The sequence below is a fragment of the Sminthopsis crassicaudata genome, chromosome 1 (genome assembly GCF_048593235.1).
Source record: "Sminthopsis crassicaudata isolate SCR6 chromosome 1, ASM4859323v1, whole genome shotgun sequence".
Lineage (NCBI taxonomy): Eukaryota > Metazoa > Chordata > Mammalia > Dasyuromorphia > Dasyuridae > Sminthopsis > Sminthopsis crassicaudata.
The window spans coordinates 134984471-135003176 of record NC_133617.1 but is presented as its reverse complement, the minus strand read 5'-3'; the positions used below and the strand labels follow the sequence as shown (position 1 = coordinate 135003176).

At 33.2% G+C, this 18706-nt stretch overlaps 1 long non-coding RNA gene across 1 annotated transcript in view; it reads right to left on the bottom strand.

The window, feature by feature from the left end:
- Positions 1-14612, bottom strand: part of LOC141552952 (uncharacterized) — a 29312-nt gene extending 14700 nt beyond the window's left edge. Inside the window, exons 1-3 of the long non-coding RNA XR_012485255.1 lie at positions 14481-14612; positions 5651-5787; positions 4488-4669 (exon numbers count right to left, since the gene is read on the bottom strand). This is a non-coding gene — a long non-coding RNA (uncharacterized LOC141552952). The remainder of the gene's footprint in view (positions 1-4487; positions 4670-5650; positions 5788-14480) is intronic.
- Positions 14613-18706: the final 4094 nt, after the last annotated feature.

Here is an 18706-nt window from a genome sequence, read left to right as displayed (position 1 = left end):
TATAATTAGAAATTATCTAAATAACAAAAATTGTATACTTAATTAGTCAAAAAAAAATACAACATTCTGAATCCCTAGATTTGGTCCAATGAATTCTGTTATTAAGACCAATCAACAGCTCATTCCAATTTACTATAAGCTCCATGGTGGTTTGGAAAAATGGAGATGCCATTGAGATTATTTCAAAGCAAAGGAACTCTGGTTCTAGAAAAATTCCCTATCAAGAAGGTATTCACATTCAGTGCCACTTGAGCTAAATTTGTCTCTGCTCTTGGACTCCATGACACAATTCTCTTCTTGTGTGTCTACCTTTCTAACTTTTCATTCAGTTCCAGTCCTTTTGTTTTTGTTTTTGTTTTTGTTTTACCCCTCTCATCTTCCCTTCATCCACCCAATTTTCAATGCTACAAGTAGGAATAGGTGTCTGTTCTCTTCTTCTACTCTCTCACCTGTTATTCTGAAGAGATCATGTAGTATTTTGCTGATGCAGTGAATAATTGGAACTGGAGTCAGGAAAACCTGAGTTCAAATTTGACCACAGACATTTAGTAGTTATTTGACCTTAAGAAAATCATCCAATCTTTGTCAGCCTCAGTTTTCCTCATTTATAAAAAAAGATAATAATATCCATCTCACAGAGTTGTTGTGAGAATAAAATGAGATAAGATTTATTAAAGCATTAAAATTATTAAATTTAAAAGTATAAAATTATTAAAGTATACACAAAGTATTATTAAAGTATTAAAATATCATAATTACTTAAATACCATATTTGATTATTGTCATTAATGCATATCAGCATTCAAAAGAATATAATTTTTTTTAATAAATCCCTGATTCCCACCTCCTACCATTTTCATCCCTGCATATTTTGCTCTTTGAAGGGCTTGAAATCCTGTGGCCTGCTGAAAACATAATGATGATAAAAATTTATATTCTAGACATTGCATCTCGCATCTTGCATCACTAAACTGCAGTTTAGGTAGTATCTCTATAGAGGAACTAGGATTGAATCCTCTACCTCTGGCACTTGTGTTATCTTGTGTGATAGTTCTTCATGAGTCTCCATTTCCTTATTCTAAAAATAGAAGATGGAACTACATGATCTCTGAAATTACTTACATTTCTATATATTTTTAATTCTTTTTCAACAGTTTTAGCTGTGACAAACTATCTCTCTAAGTTTCTATATCCATTTTTTCCTCTGACATCAACTCCATTGCCCCACTATTTCTTTGCAACTTCCCTCTTAGATCCTCTCTTATTCCAATTTAAGAGAAATAAGCAGCAGAAGAAGGAAGAGGAGGTGGAGAAGAAAAAAGGAAGGGGAAAGAGAAAGAGGAGGAGGAGGAGGAGGAGGAGGAGGAGGAGGAGGAGGAGGAGGAGGAGGAGGAGGAGGAGGAGGAGGAGGAGGAGGAGGAGGAGGAAAAAATGATATCTATCTCCCAAGGAGCTTACATTCCTTAAATAGTCTCAAAATAGAAGCTGCAGCCTTTGTTGAGCATATGTTTCAGTCATGACAGCTACTGCATATTCTTACATAGTTCCCCACCTCCAGCATCACTAATTTTTCACTTATTCTGAATTATGAAACCAAGAAAGTTGTCATACACTTACTAGTTATCTCAAGGGTTGTCTTAACCAAACCTTACCCAGATCAGGAAGCATATCTATAACAGGTCAAAGAGTCTTGGTTTATGTACTTTTGTTGACGCAAAACTCATGATCTGAAGAGGCATCCTATTCTGTTTCCAAAGAGCACTAAATGTTAGGAGGGTTTTTGTTTTGTTTTGTTTTGTTTTGTTTTGTTTTGTTTTGTTTTGTTTTGTTTTGTTTTTCCCTTATGTTGAGCCAAAATCTACCTCCCTGTATCTTTTACCCTTTGGTCCTAGTTCAGACCTTTGGGGCCAAGCAGGAAAAAAAAATAATCCTTCTTCCATATGATGACACTTCAAATATTTGAAGACTATAATCCTTTTCTGCTTTGCTTCCTGCCAAGTCTTCTCTTCTCCAGGCTAAACATTCCCATCCCTTTCAACTGATCCTTTTTAGTATATCAGGCATATCAGTTCAACCACATTTTGCCCATCCTCACTTCCATCCTGAGGTTTAAATTCCTGAATACAATCCAATTTCATCCCTTACAAATTCCAAGTCAGAGAAAAGATCTTCTCTCCTCTAAGAATAGCTTTTCAATGAATATAATTTTTCCATTCTTTGTTTTCTATACATAAAATCTCATTTAAACTACTCATTTATAATACATCAATTTTAGCATATCCCCCATTCAATTGATTTTAAGCTCTTTGATAGGAAGACCTATCCTGACCCAAATTAAATGTTCCTCAGAAACTTTATCCTTGAATGTTCTTATAAATTAAATGGAATATATAACATGACTATAAAGAGCAAAGGCTTTCCTCATGCTATATAATCAGATATCAGCCTAGTGAGAAAAGTATAGTAGGGCATGAGAGAAAGTGAAGTTGTTTTATTCCACCTGGCCATTCTTAGAATCTTATAGGGTGAGAGTTGGAATTGACTTCAGAGGTTATCTAGGACAACTCATCATATTTGAACAGGAATCTTTCTACAACATAGTGATCCAACATTTCCTTGAAAATCTCTAATGAGGAGAAAACCATAATCTCAAGAGACAGTACATTTTCCTTTTGATTAACTGTAATTGTTAATGTTTGTCTTTACATTTGGCAAGATTTGCTTATTCAATTTTTACCGATTACTGCTGTCCATTCTGCTGTCAAGTGTCTAAAGAACGGCTGTCAGCAATCATCCCTTCAGTCCTGTTTATTCTTCTCCAGATAATATATCACCAATTTATTCAAATAATTCTCATATGTTGAAGACCCAGGGATAAAAAAAAAAAATTACTGCCTTCAGGGAGTTTATAATAGGTTACATATACATATGTAAACACAAATACATATACATACATGATATATGTATATACAAATATAAAAATATATACAATTTAATTATGGGTAATTATGGTATACATTAGAAGGTTGAAAAGTCAGTAAAATTATCATGTAGGAGGTGATTGAGTCAGACCTTGAAAGAAGTTAGAGATTCTAAGATACAGAGATGAGAAACATGTACTCTAAGCATGAAGGACAGTCAGTGAAAGGTCATGAAGGGAAGTTATGGAGTGCTTTATAAGAAAAAAAACAGGAAGAAATATGGTCAGGTGGTAGTGTTTGTAGAAGAAAATGCCACTAACGTTAGAATGATAGGTTGAATTCTGCCTTTAAAGAACACTGGATATCAAAATCTTTCCCAAAATATAGTACCTAAATAAAGGCTGAACTCTTCATTTTACAGCAATTGTGCTAATATTTCTCCATTCCCCCCTCTATTGCACTACTGGACTTTGTCCTTATGTGATCATATGTTCTCTCCTTTTTCTCTCCCATTAGATTGTAAGCTTCTAGAGGTCAGTGATATCTTAGCACAGTGCCTGGCATATAATAAGCACTTTACAAATGTTTAGTGGCGAGATGATTTATATATTCATTATGTCAGTAATGTAATTATGTCACTTCATGTCCTTGGCATGTGCATCTCCTGGTGTAGCTAAGCATTTTTCTTTTCTTTTTGGCTTTTAGGCTTTCTGGTTAATTGCTGTTTTTGCCTTTTGTTTTTGTGATAGATGGATTATGGTACAAGGAAATTTGTCTTTCTGGAGGAACTTTGATTTTGTGGCTGGAAGATGCTCATCAATATGAACAGCCATAAATAAAGTCAGGAGGTGTATTGCTATTTTTGACAGGATTGAAGTATATTTTCTTATCTGGTCATTTTGGAAAGATTTTGTCACATCAGATAAAGTTATGATCCCATAAGACAAAAGTTTTCTTTCCTAATGTCCCATGAATGTGTGTGGATAGAATACTGACTTCATTTTATTAATTTCACCCATATGTAATAAATTAATGGTAGACAACTCTTTTTTCCTTAGTTCTCAGAAATATATTTGTATACATGTACATAAATATACATATATACATATATAAATCATGAGAATACTATTTTCTCTTTTACAAACGAAGTTGTACACAATTATATCTGATATCTATTTCAGCACTAGTGTACAAATTAAAGCTGGCATTCATTTTTTGGAAAAAAAAATTGACAAAGACCTTAATCAAACTATTTGAACTTACAAAATCCTCCACTAAAGCCCAGCACACTCCTATAATGAAGTTCTATCACCTGGCACAAAGCCTGGCATGTAGTAGGTGATTAATAAAAGCTTGTTGATTGATTTACTCTCCTGCAGGAGCTGTTTTAGGTCTTCTCCTAGCTTTCCCTCCTCTTAAGTACTTTCCCTTTGGGAAGAACATTTTATATCATTAATATACATTTTTGGCATGCTGTCTTCCTTATTAGATTGTGAGTTCCTTGAGATCAGAAAGCATAATAATATTTTTTCCTGTTTTTATATCCAATCTTTATATCCTACTTACCTTTGTATCACTTAGCACAGTGCCCGACACATAGAAATCACTTAATAAATGCTTGTTGACTGACTGAATAGAGACAAGACATCTTCATTCCTTGCATGCTGATCATTCTTCAGGACTCAGCTTAGATGCCCCGTCCTTGATGCAGCTTTCCCCAGTCTCCAAACTTAAAGCTTTAACTATTGCTAAATAAATACATGTAAACAGACAGGGAATTAGTGATATACTCAGATACTTTCAACATCAAATATATATATATATATATATATATATATATATAATTACACCCTACAGAACTTCCTTGCATGTTTGTGATATTGTGTTTAATGTTAGGTTACCTTCAGGAAGGGCAGCAACTCCTTCATTTGAGTTAGTTGTTTGTATAGAGCTCTAGGAGAATACAGCCCATGTAATCTGTATCCCACCAATAATCTCAGCAAGAGGAGCAAACAACTTCTTGTCCAATGTATCATTTAGTCATGACTAAGTAAATGCAGCACTTTTCTTTCAGGGCTTCCTACCTCCAACATCATCTATTATTTTAATACATAATTAATAATTCTTTTAATAATCTTGTCTTCAGTAGTTAGAAGACTCTATAGATTTTGGATTGCAAAGGTCCTTGTAAATTGTCCCATATTACCCCTTACTAAATCATGAAATCCCTATATAATAAGTGATCATACAGCCTGTTTAGAGAACCCAGCACTTCAGTTAACCATACTGCAGAAACAGGCTGCAGGGATTAAATGATAAAAATATCAATTGTATAGGGACTGCAACTTTCTTCCTTCTCACCTTTCTATTTATAAGTCAAGAATATTGAATATAGTGGAAAAAGGGGAAAAAAAGCTTTATTTTAGGAACTCTAAGACTTTATAAGCTCTTTCCTGTGTAATGTGTGTCCATCTTTGTATGTGATTTTCTATAGATTGCAAGGCCCTTTAGGCCAGGGCCTGAATTCAAACTTGTGCTTAATATGGGCATTTATTTATTCAATTCTTAAAACTGCACCCTTGAATAAGCTGCTGCAGAGCTAAGGAGATCAGGCATCCAATTTTTTTTTTGAGGGATTATCTTATTTTTTAGTACTTTTGATGGGTGTCCTGAAAAATCCTTAGAGTGTGGCAATTTCTTCTCCTTTTCCATTTTGCAAATATGCTTACCCTAGTGTAGTAGGCTTGTCATTCTTGAGTTCAGGCATAGGTACTGTAGCCAGTACTTCATCAACATTACAATTAATCTCAGGACCACACAAACTATCTAGACTTCCATATTCTTCTTTCAATAAAGATAGGCAGGTCTAAAAAACAGAGAAACATGTTAGTCAGAGAGAAGACTTCCATTATTTCAATTATTCCTTTTGCTCTAATTGCTATGAATTTTATAAATAAGCCCACCTATACTATCATACACAGACAAATATTTATATATATATATATATATATATATATATATATATATATACATATATGTGTGTGTGTATATATATATACACACATAGAGAGCTATTTTCTGTATACTTATTTTTTTTTCTTTTAAGAATCTACATACAGGGGCAGCTAGGAGGCACAGTGAATAAAGCACCAGCCTTGAATTCAGGAGGACCCGAGTTCAAATTTGATCTCAGACACTAAACACTTCCTAGCTGTGTGACCCTGGGCAAGTCACTTAACCCCAGCCTCAGGGGGGAAAAGAAAAAAAAAATAGTATCTCTGAAGTGAAGGATAAAGCCAAAACTCTTTAGTTTGGCAAGGTAAATAGAGCTCTCATTTGGGTGACTTATTTAAAAGATACCTCTATCACTATTTCAGGATGTATTTCCCTAAACCTGTGATTTCTGTAGTCTTGTCCCTTCACCAATAATGAAGTTGGCCATGGCCAAGGAAGTACTTCCACCCCACTTCACTCCACACTAGACCCTGGTACAATAAATGACTAGTTTTGCTTCTGATGGAGAAGAATAGAAGGGTGTGTGTGTGTGTGTGTGTGTGTGTGTGTGTGTGTGTGTGTGTGTGAGATACTTGAACACATTTGTTAAAATTATCAATGAAACAAACAGAAAAATCTCAGGTTACTGAATAAAAAAAGGCTGAACCTAGGCTGAAAGAAACATTTCTTCATATCAGAATTGTGCTTGCTACAGATTAAAAGCATAGAAGTAAAGAGCAGAAAGCTTCAGGAGACTTGGGAATTCTTACTTACCTTTCATAGAATTCCCTCTTTCCAGTTTTCTCAATGGATCTAGTATTTTGGCAGATATTAACATAAGTAAATTGTTCCAAAGTGATTTCTAATTTTTTTTTTTCTGGTTTGTTGTTCCCCTCCCCGCCAAGCTGATGAAATAAGGTCTTCTCGATTAATTTTCTAATTTAGATGCTGTTTGAGGGGGACCCTTATCACTTAACTAGTTAAACAGGCTGTTACCACACCCCTTCAGACTCCTCCAAATTATGCTGAATATTTTGGACTCGATTATTTTTTCAGTAAGAATCACCAGATTCTTTGATGTATAATTTTCCATACCCTATGGAGAGCTATTTTCTGTATACATTTTTTTTTCTTTTAAGAATCTTTCATTTAAAAAAAATCTTACCTTTTAAGTATCTATATACCTTTTAAATAATCTGATTATAGTGGAATTATTTAGTGTATGAGGTTGTAAAAGATCACTTTAAATATTAATGATGCAAAAATATTCATATTTCTGACAAGACAAGCATTATACGAAATCAAAAGGTTATAAACATAATTTCCTGAAAATGAAATTGATTATTCCCTAAGAAGGCAATAGCGATTAAGGACTTAAAAATAAAATGTCAATTTATGATGTAATGTTTTTGTGAATCATTTTGTTTTGTACTTAATATATAAGGAAATAGTGTCATCCTCCATATTTTAGTATATAATTTAGCAATTTCACCCCATAAAAAGGAAATTTTTACAGCAATAATGTACAACTTGTCAACTTGGGATAAAGCTATTGTAAAAAGTTTGTGACAGGAACCCTAAATGTTTTATCACCTGTCAGAAATTTCAATGATAATAAAAAGTAACATCCTTTAAATTAATTAGACATGATTAGGACTTCAAGCCCAGAGGCCACTTCATTATGCAAAAATTATAATAGTTAGCTATTTAAATTACCATTAAATTGATTCTTATGTTAATTGATATCTCACTTATAACCCTGGACTTTAATTTCTGTAGGATCTCAGAAAATAATATTAAGGTAAAAATGAAATGTTACATGAGAAAAAGATTTCTTGGGAAGAAAATATGCTGAAAAATTAATTTAGGTTTGTTTGCTCCTAACTAGAATTTTTGTATTAGAATGATCTGATTAATAGCAAAATAGAATGGGATCAATTCTTCTCATATGATTTTTCTGCCCCTCCTTACTAAAGTGGGCATTGTTTCTTATCTTCTCCTCTCTGATACTAGAAACATTGAACTTAATTTAACCATCTGAGTTTCATGATCTCTTGTCATGCTTTGGAGAGGGTATTGTGCCTTCAGTATGTAAGAGATTTGATTATTTTATTATTATTTGATGTAAGAGTCTTTTAAAAGGATAGTGATATAAGTTTAAGGGAAGGACAGAGCACAAAATATAATAACCCAGAGACTTCACATGCTTAGCTCTGTGTCCATACAAGTTCAAGAAGTGGAAACGAGTATAAGCTTAAAGGGAATGTTTAATGTTCAAATGTCAGTTATGGGGCATTTGGAGTTAAGCTCTTCTTTAGATCATATTTTGTAAATTAAGTTTTGTTAAGACAAATATAAGATATTCTTTTTGTTGTATCTAAAATGGGGTTCTTACTGTACAGTTGACAAGCTTTTAAAATATTTTTATAATTATCTTTCAATGTAGTTGACTTCTTTTATAATCCTATGTATTTTACAAATTTGAGAAAATAATTCTGAGAAGATCCATAGGCTTCACCAGACTGCCAGAAGAGTCCATGACACAAAAGAAGTTTAAGAACCCTACATCTAGATATAATGGTATCTAATAAGTAATTACTACACAGTAAGTAATTAAACAAAAGTATTAATTTTGAATGTCTTGTCAATTGACAAAAGGAATGGTCTCCTGTCCTTTTTTCCATATCCAACACTTTTTTTTTAAACATATATGTGTGTGTGTGTGTGTGTGTGTGTGTGTGTGTGTGTGTACATTTGGTACTATGATTTTGTCATTATAGTGAATAATGATTGAAGATTTTCTCCTCTATTCAGATTAACTCTTCTGTAAGCATAATATTGGAAAATTCCTTGGAGGCAATTAAAGTGATCCCACTCATAGTTGTACGACTAACAGGCAAGGTGGAATTTGAACCCAGGCCTTCTTGATTTCAAGGTCTTCTTAATTCTCTGTCAAGGGCTGTGTTGTTAAATATTTAAGAATTGGCTTTCCAAAGGAAAAAAAAAAGAAAATACAGTAGACATACCTTTAAGCTTAATCCATAATATTAAAATTTTCTCCATTTTCTGAAGTCTAGATAGTTAACAAAACAATCAATGCTAGTTTGTAGAGTTTACTGATTTCTGAGGTATACATGAAAAGTTAACAATCAGTTCTTGAGCACATAGCTGTTTTTAACCTACTAACCAACATTATTTCTTATTCTATTTATTTTACATCTATATAGGTAAATTTTGGCTTCTTCCTGAGTTCTCTGAAAAGAGCTAACGTATGTAACCAAGAACATATAAACACTGTCCTCTCAAAACACTAGGCTTTCAATAATTGTCTTTTCTGTTCTGCCACAAATCCTGAGATTGCTCTTGAAGTCACTTAAGGATTTTCCAAAGAAATTCCAAAATACATATTTTGTATTGTTCACTTATGTATACCATAAATATACATAGTATATAGTATATATACCATATATATGGTATATGGCAAGTCAAAATTATAATAGCATACAATATTAGAGATAAAAATGTTTTAGAAGTTCAAACAGAATGGATCAATTAATAAAAATATAAAATCCTTAATTCTTTCTGCGTGCAGAGAGCTGTTATTAGCAGAGGTCAACTAGCATTTATTAAGCACCTACTATGAGCTAGGCATTCTGCTAGGTGCTGGAAATTAAAAAAAAAAAGTTTCCATTTCCAAGAGGCTCAAAGTCTAAAGGGAGAAAGAAAATGCAACAACAATGTACAAACAAAATGTACATAGGGTATATTCATTGGGAAAGCTTCTTGCAAAGTGAGAGTATAACTGACTTGAATCCTGGAAGTGGAGAGACAGTACTAAGTGTCAGGTTCCAGGAAAAGCAAAGAAACCATTGGATAGCAGAATATGTGAAGGGGAGTAAAGTATAAGAATTCTGGAGCAGTAGGAAAGTAACAATTTAAAGAGGGCTTTAAAAGCCAAACAGCGGATTTTATATATGAGACACAAAAATCTTAAATGTGCCAGAAACCTATTACCTATCCTCTTGAAGCTGATCATCTAAGGGGAATGAAGACACAAAATAAGAACTGATAACACATAGTGGCATATAAATGTGTTAATAATCCCAAAACAAAGAATTATATGATTACTAAATGGGAAAGTTATTACTCACTGTAGTGGACTGGAAAGGCTTCCTGGAAGAAGAGGTATTTTTTAATAACAATAGCTGGTATATATATGCACATATATACCTATATCTAGAGATATATCTAGATAGATACACACACACATACACACACACACACACACACACACACACACATACATATACTTTGAATGCCATATTGGTCAAGAATATTATAGAGATACATCTTTGCCATCTATTAACCTTTCTATTCTGATTTTGGATACTTTAATCCCTAAAATTTTAAAATAATTTACATGCACTACCTAATTAGTCTTTCTGTTAGCTAAGTATTATGAATACCATTATCTCTGTTTTATAGATAAAGAAATGGAGACTCAAAGGGTATAAGTGAGCTAAAAAAATTGTCAGAGCCAATCAAGAGTCAAATCCAGAAGTCAATCTATTTAGAATTTAAGGATGGAAAGAAGGATAGTGCAAAAAAAAAAAAAAAAAAAAAAAAAGGAAATGTTATAAACAAAAGCACAGGGTTGTGAGAGAATAGTTTTGTTTGCTTCTTTGTTTTAGGAAGCAGAAATGTTTCTAGTTTGTCTAGAACAAAGAATAAATGGAAAGTCTTTTTATCAGAGGCCAAAAAATTTAACCTTTACTCAGTTGCCTAGGGAGCTACAAAAGTAGGCTACTATTTGTTTGTTTGTTTGTGTGTTGTTATTCTATAAAGTAATGTTTTTAACAATGATATGAATGCACTGGATAGAAAAAGTCAATTGGGAAAACTTATAAGGATTGTCAAGAGGGGGTAATGAGGGTAGGCATTAGTGTATTATCAGAGGAATGGAGAGGAGGCAATACATGAGAAAATGTACCTCTATAATATTCCTGACAACTCCTCATCCAATCTTTACTTAAAGGCCCCCGGGAATGAGAAGCTCACTACCTTTTGACTCAGTACATTTCATTTTGAGAAGCTCTAATTATTATCTAGAACAGTCCTAATTGAAGCAAAGAAAATGTACTTCAAATGAGGGTTTGCAATAGGAATGATCTTTAGTATTTCATTGAGGCATAGGAATAAAAATTTTATAACAAGATAGGAACAGCTATCCTCTAACTGATTTTAGAGAAGAGATTTACCCTTTTTCCATTATTGGCCCTATTCAGAATCATTTGCCATATGTTTCTGTTTTGATGTGAAAAATCCTTATTATCAAATAATAATGATATTTACATATAGATTTGCAAAGCATTTTGCATATATTACCTCATTTGATAATTTTTTTAAATCATGAAATACTTTACAAGTAAATAATATCAACATATAGGCAAAACTGTTCCCACTTTTTTATTTCATTTATGCTAAGGTCCAATCAAAGCCACATGACACAATAAATGAAAAAGAAAGAAGCAATATTCAGACTTTACCAAATGATTGTTCTAATATAGATATAAATATATATTTAATCTAAACATGTAAAAACCTATCTATAGTTTATATATACATGTTTATATATGAATGTATATATATATATGCACATAAATGTCAATATATATATAATATATATGTCAATATGTGAGTATATGTAACAGACATATATAGTAATGTAGCTATGTATGTCTATGCACACACATGTGTATAAACATACATATATCAATATATTTATATACACATATCTATATATGATGGCTATATCCATACATTCAAAACTGACAAAATTATTTCAAGCAAATGAATAGTGAGTTCCCTATCATTATAGGTTTTTTTTTTTTGGGGGGGGGGGGAGAAGGGAAGAGGTAATTGGAGTTAGGTGACTTGCCTAGAGGTAGGAACTTAGAGCCTCCTAACTTCAGGACCCCTCCATTGTACCATGTAGCTACACTTTGTTAGTATTGTCCAAGTAAAGGTTGGGAAGGACACTAGTTAGTGATATACTAGAGAAGATAGATGTTTATACAAGTATTGGACTAGACAGTCACGAAGGACCTTTTCCACCTTAGATTTTCTGAATAGATAATGATGTAGAAGTTTCTGGATTTGGCTCAGTCTATATGAAATACATTTTTAATTATTTGGAAGTATTTGGAGCCAGTATTGTGGACTGAGAGTCAGCCTAGCAATCAGAAGGGCCTAGATTCAAATTTCACCTCTGACTCAACCTGGTTATTTGATCCTGGGTTCAGTGTTCCAGGCAATTGTCAAAGCCAATTGTTCAAAGACCTTAAATTGCAGAATGGTTGTCAATCACTCAGGCAGAGGAAGTGTTATTTATTTCTGAAATTTCTCTATGTCAATGAAATAACAGATCTGGTTTTCATCACACTTCCCACTAATAGAAAATCCAATTATATTCAATAATCATTTATAAAGTACCTACTAAGTGTCAGAATAGTTATCCCTGGTAATACAAAGAGCAAAATGAAAGGAAGCTTAAAACATTCTTATGGGGGGGGAGAAACAACATAAGTGTAGAAACAGAAAGATGAAAGTTACAAAGGGTAAAGACAGAATAATTTTGGTAGGGAAGAAATAAAGCTAAAAACTGGGGGCTGATAAGAAAAAATCTTGTGTAAGAAAGATGTGGCACTTGAGCTGAGCTTTGAAGGATTAGATTGTGAGAAAAGAAAATGAGGAGAGTTAGTATTTCAGGCATGGTGGAATACTTAACTTTACTAGGCCTGATAATCCTTATCCATAGTATAAGGGAGCTATATTAGATTAATTTTAAGGTCTCATAGATCCTGCCTTGTATTAAAAATTCATTCTTCCATTGTTTTACTCAAGATATGTGTGTATGTGTGAAGTGATACGCTATTTGCCAGAGGGAAGTTTAAAAAATTAGACAATTCTTGCTCTTAAAGATTTTCTATTCTAAAACATTAAACCATAAATTTATCTCCAGTCTAGTTGATGTAGGCACTTCCTTCACAAATGCAAAAAGCCAACCATCCCTAGTTTCTTATTCTATGAGATTCTTTCTATAGAGATTCTAGACAATGTGTTTTAAGATTTTTTTCTGGTCCTTTAAATATTTTGTGGATAACAATTTAAAACTGTCAATGTCCATCTGTTCTCTGTGATCTTGGTATATTATGGACCCACATATTTTTCTAGTTATATGTGTCCTTTATGTATACAAGCTTTATATTTTATACATTATACTATACAGTCTGGTATAGTGGGTAGAATGCTAGATCTGGAATCAGGAAGAACAGTATTCCAATCTTCTCATACTTTGTAGTTATGTAATCTAAGGCAAGTTAAGGCTTTTTCAGCCTCAGTTTATCTATCTGTAAAAATGGAGATAAAGGGTAATGAGGTAGTACAGAAGATACAGTACCAGGGCTAGAGTTAGGAAGACTCATCTTCGAGAGTTCAAATCTGGCCTCAGATATTTTGGAGCTGTGTAACCCTGGGCAAGTTAATTAGCCCTGTTTGCCTCAAAATTCTCATTAATAAAATGAATTAAAGAAGGAAATGCAAAATACTCCAGTGTTTTTGTCAAGAAAAGCTTAAATGGATTGCAAAAAGTAGGATAGACTCAAAAATGACTGAACACCAACAAAATGGGGATCACAATAGTTCTCCTATTAAATACATCTCTTTCTAAATCACTATATACATTTAAGCTGTTAGTATAACCTATATAATAAGCATATGCCTATCTTTTAGGAAATGACTCAATCAGTTAACTGACAACAAGGAAAATATTTGCCTCCCAAGGAAGAGCAAATCTAATTCAAGCAAATTTATCAGTTTACATTACTTCATAAAAGATATGTTTCTTATTCATTTCCTGATGTTGAGTACAGACACATTGCAATCTGTTGTATCTTTGGAGGAGATTTCCACATGAATGAAACCACAGTTAAATTGACATCTGAAATAAGTGCAAAACACCTGTATAGTAAATGTTAGTAGATCAAACCTTTTTCCCCCTATTGTCTTACATTACAGAATTGAAATATGCTCCTTTTAGCATTACAGCAAAAAATACTAATCTGCCTGTTTTTACTTCAGATGTAACCCTTCTAGCATCACATTTAAAGTACAAGCCTTTTGGTAAATTTTTAATATTGCTCAAAATATCATTAAATAGAATTGTGTTGGTTTAATTTGATTAAGCCATAAAATAAAAGATCAATTATTCCCTAATAGAACAGGACATGATTGGACTTAAATATTAATCATACAAGCATAGCTTGTGAATTGAAAGGACCTTACAAGTCAAAATCCCTCATTTGAGAAATGGGGAAAATGAGGCACAGATCGGGCAAGTGTCTTGCCCAGGATCACACAACTAGCTGATGGTCTGAGGCAGGATTCAAACACAGGATCAAGTAGACATTCACTGTTAGATGTTGCCTTTTTTTTTTAAATTTTTTTAAATAGTTGCCTCCTCCCCAATGCCCCTGCTCATATTTGATAGCTGAATAAAATGCATACCTCTTCAGCTCTGCTGATTCTGTTTCCCAGCACGCTGGGGAAGCTGCTGGCTTTTGGAAATGAACAGATTGATCTGGGCTGGAGGGAAGAGGAGAAACTCAGCCGAGACAACAATTTGGAAAATAGCACAAAATAAAGAGCCACTCATATGAACACACATCCAGAATGAAATGAAGTCATAAGGGAGAATTTTTTTATGGAATGTGCAGCGTAAGGGTAAGGAGGACCCTTAAAACTGCGTTCAGCAGATCCTTGAGCTATGGTTTCTTAATTTATTATTCTTTAGCAACAATTTTTTTTTTCTATAACTTTTCCTTTTAAAAAGGGAGTGGCTTGTATCTATGGTGCAGAGTAGAAAGCTAAAAAAAAAAATAAAATACAATAGATCTGCTTGTGCTTTCTAGGTTTTCATTACATAATGGAGAGGCATGGGCATGTAGACACATAATCAGAAGTGAGAAAAATCAGGGCCAACTGATTTTCCAGATGCTCACGTGCTGTTGTATTCTTCTGTTTATGTACAACCTCAAATTAACACTTTCTTGACTTCTCCCAATGTTACTTGCCTTTGCCTTGAGACTGAACAGAGGAAGGGAGGTCATTGTGAACGCATGGACACCTTAGTCTTCAAGGCTTCCCATTGACTGAGTTTCAGACACTTAATAAAAGAGAAAGAAGGAAAAACAAAACAAAACAAGAAACAAAAAAAAAATTGGGGTTCCTATTCTGCAGTCATTTCAGCCCATATTTCCCCTTTCATGGGAGTAAGAATGGTTAAGATTTGGTCCAGGAAGAGGCTGTATTTAGCAAAGGTCTGTAGAATCGCTAAATGAAGCAGACACTGTAGGGATCAGCAAAGGGTTTTTGTTTTTGTCTTTTTTTTGTGGGTTTATTTTATTTTATTTTGTTTTTGAGTTGTTGTTTGTGTTTCTTGCCTTTGGCAAATATTCCAGTGGTAATAACAGTAATTCCATTTCTTTAAGAGGAAATCATTATTATCATGGTTTTGCATTAGTTTGTGTTAGCGTTTACAAATGACAGTTTCCTGCCTGCCAGTGTTTGTGCTCCCATAAACACAGCCGCGGTGGCAGCGGCAGCACCACTGAGAGATCTGAATAGTTGTTGCTCAGTGATACTGCCTCTGGCTGGCTAGAAGCAAGACCCTCTCCGGGGAAATCACTGATATTACTATTTTAATTTGCAAACCACATTTCTCTGGGTGTTGATGAGTTTTCACAGAATCAAGCCAAATCAGACGGAAGCCTCACAAGCTGATAAAACTAAGGGACGCTAGAGGAAAGTTGTTCCATGTTTGTTGGATTTTTGTTTGTTTCTGTAACCTTTTACACAAAAACTTCACTGTTAATAGGCAAAAAGTCTTGGCAGTATCCGGTGAGGGCAATGGAATGGATGAGCAAACCCCAATTGGGTCAATTCCTAAATTTAACCTGATGCTCCCTACAAATTTAACAAGAGCTATAACAGTACCTAGGAAAAAGAACATTTTTAGCACCCAAGAAATTGATTTTTGGTCTTTTATTTTTTAAAAGGGCAGTTTGAGCAGTAGAAAGGGACTTGTCATGCCCATGAAAATCTAGATTCTGGTCTTATCTCTGAGGAGACGTGTGACTTTGGATAAGTCAGTTAATCACTTAACTCCCTAAGACTATGAAGTAAAAAAAAATAGGTGTTTGTCTGAATTAGCAAGCAGAGCTTTCACTGGGAGCTCCCTACATACACTGAGGATTTGATAAAAAGAAACAAACCCACCTCCCCTCAAAAAACACATATTTCAGAATGTTTTTTTCATAGTGAAAGGGATTATAAAGTGGGATCTTTAAAATCCTGGAAGACTAAAACATGGAAACAATTTTTTCTTAATAATATACAATGTGTTTGAATTTGTATTCAATCAATTAATAAATATTTATTAATGTGCCTACTATGTACCAGTGTGTTAAGTACTTATATTTGCAGATCTGTTAAGATTTAAACCTTTGAAAGGTGCAAAAACTTTTGTAACTGTGTATGTGAGAGATAGTGTATGTGCATATGCGTGTATATGTGTATATGAGTAAGTGTGAGCACATGCATTTATATATAACATGCAAATATCTACAGGAAAATCATACATTAATGTCTCTTTATGTATGAGAGTTTCCTTGATATCTCAATGGTTATGTATATAGGATACAGATTATTGCAGTTCTACTGCCAGAGTTGAAAGATTTTGAGTATAGCCTGGTTGCAGATGATATGTCTTTCATCTAAGGACCAGTGGATATGCTCATATAATCAAGGATTGGCTGCCAATTGATAATTTTTGAGTGTGTGTATGTGGGGGAGGGTGAAATAATTTATGGAAATGATCCATTAAGCAATAATGGAATCATAGATTTAGAGCTGACAGGAACCTTAAAAGTCACTTAGTTCTATCCTTTTTTTTTTTTTTCTAGATAAGGAAACTGAAGCCCATAATGGTGAAATTATTTCTGCAAAGTCACACAAACCTCTTTAATAGAGAGCTACCTACATAATTGATATCATAGATGCTTAAAGTGTTGAAGTAAATGTGAAAATGTATAAGGAAATGTATAAAATAAAGTTGTATAAATAGCATTATGTATTCAAAGGTTCTGATAAAGGCCTCATTTCTAAAAATATAGAGAACTGACTCAAATTTATAAGAATTCAAGCCATTCTCCAATTGATAAATGGTCAAAGGATATGAACAATTTTCATATGAAGAAATGGAATCATATGAAAAATCACTATTGATCAGAGAAATGCAAATTAAGACAACTCAGATACCACTACACACCTGTCAGATTGGATAAGACAGGAAAAGATAATAACGAATGTCGGAGGAGATGTGTAAAAATTGAGACATACATTATTGGTAGAGTTGTGAATGGATCCAACCATTCTGGAAAGTAATTTGGAACTATGCTCAAAAAGTTATCAAACTGTACATACCTTTTGATCCAGCAATGCTACTACTGGGTTTATATCCCAAAGAAATTTTAAAGGAGGGAAAGGGACCTGTATGTGCAAGAATGTTTGTGGCAGCCCTTTTGTAGTGGCAAAAAACTGGAAACTGAGTAGATGCCCATCAGCTGGAGAATGGCTGAATAAATTATAGTATATGAATGTTGTGGAATATTATTATTCTATAAGAAATGATCAACAGAATGATTTTAGAGAGGCCTGGAGAGACTTATATTTGATTTTTCTTGTGTAGCAAGGTAATTGTGTAAATACATATATATATATATATATATATATATATATATATATATATATATATTGGATTTAACATATATTTTAACATACCTAACATGTTTTGGACTATTTGCCACATGGGGGAGGGAGTGAGGGGAAGGAGAGGAAATTTTAGAATAGAAGGCTTTGCAAGAGAATGTAGAAAAATTACCCATGCATATGTTTTGTAAATAAAAGCCTTTAATAAAATACAAATTTTAAAAATAGCATTATGTATATATGGGAAAGTATGTAAATTTGATAATACCTGACATCTACATGGCATATATATATATGGTTGATCAGACCAACACAAGCTTGGAATGCTCTGCCACAGGTCAGATACAAATAGTACCCATAAACATTTGGTGTGGCTTCTCTAATTTTGTGCATCTTGCATTTCTTCTGAGCTAATTCAATTCTGCTTTGTATATACATATATACATACATATATATGTAAATATGTATATCCATCTTACATATATAATATATATGTATAGAATATTAAACTCAATGAAATCCTAATATGAAGTATTTATTCAATTCATCAGGATAGGAAACATCTCAAGAGACTTTTAAGACCATCTGTTCAAATTTTACATTGAATAATCTTTTGAACACCATACAGGATGAAAATATTTTTAACTCAAGAAGAAAAGGGCTAAATAGTAGAGATGATGTACAAAAATGAAAATCTTAACTGAGGCTTTGAGTTGAAAGCTTTGGCTTACACAGTACTCATTATTTATTTATGACTTAACTGAGCTGAAAATAAATAAATAAATGAATGAATATGCATAATGGAAATGAATGTGTAGTTTAATTATCATGGAATCACTAGGTGCCACTCATATTTATGGTGAATTTACAAAAGTGCATACATAAGTGGAAGTAAGTAGTAAGCACCTATTGTGTACATATTCATTCAAGGGGGGAGAGTTGAAAAGTGGTGGCATTTTTTTGCC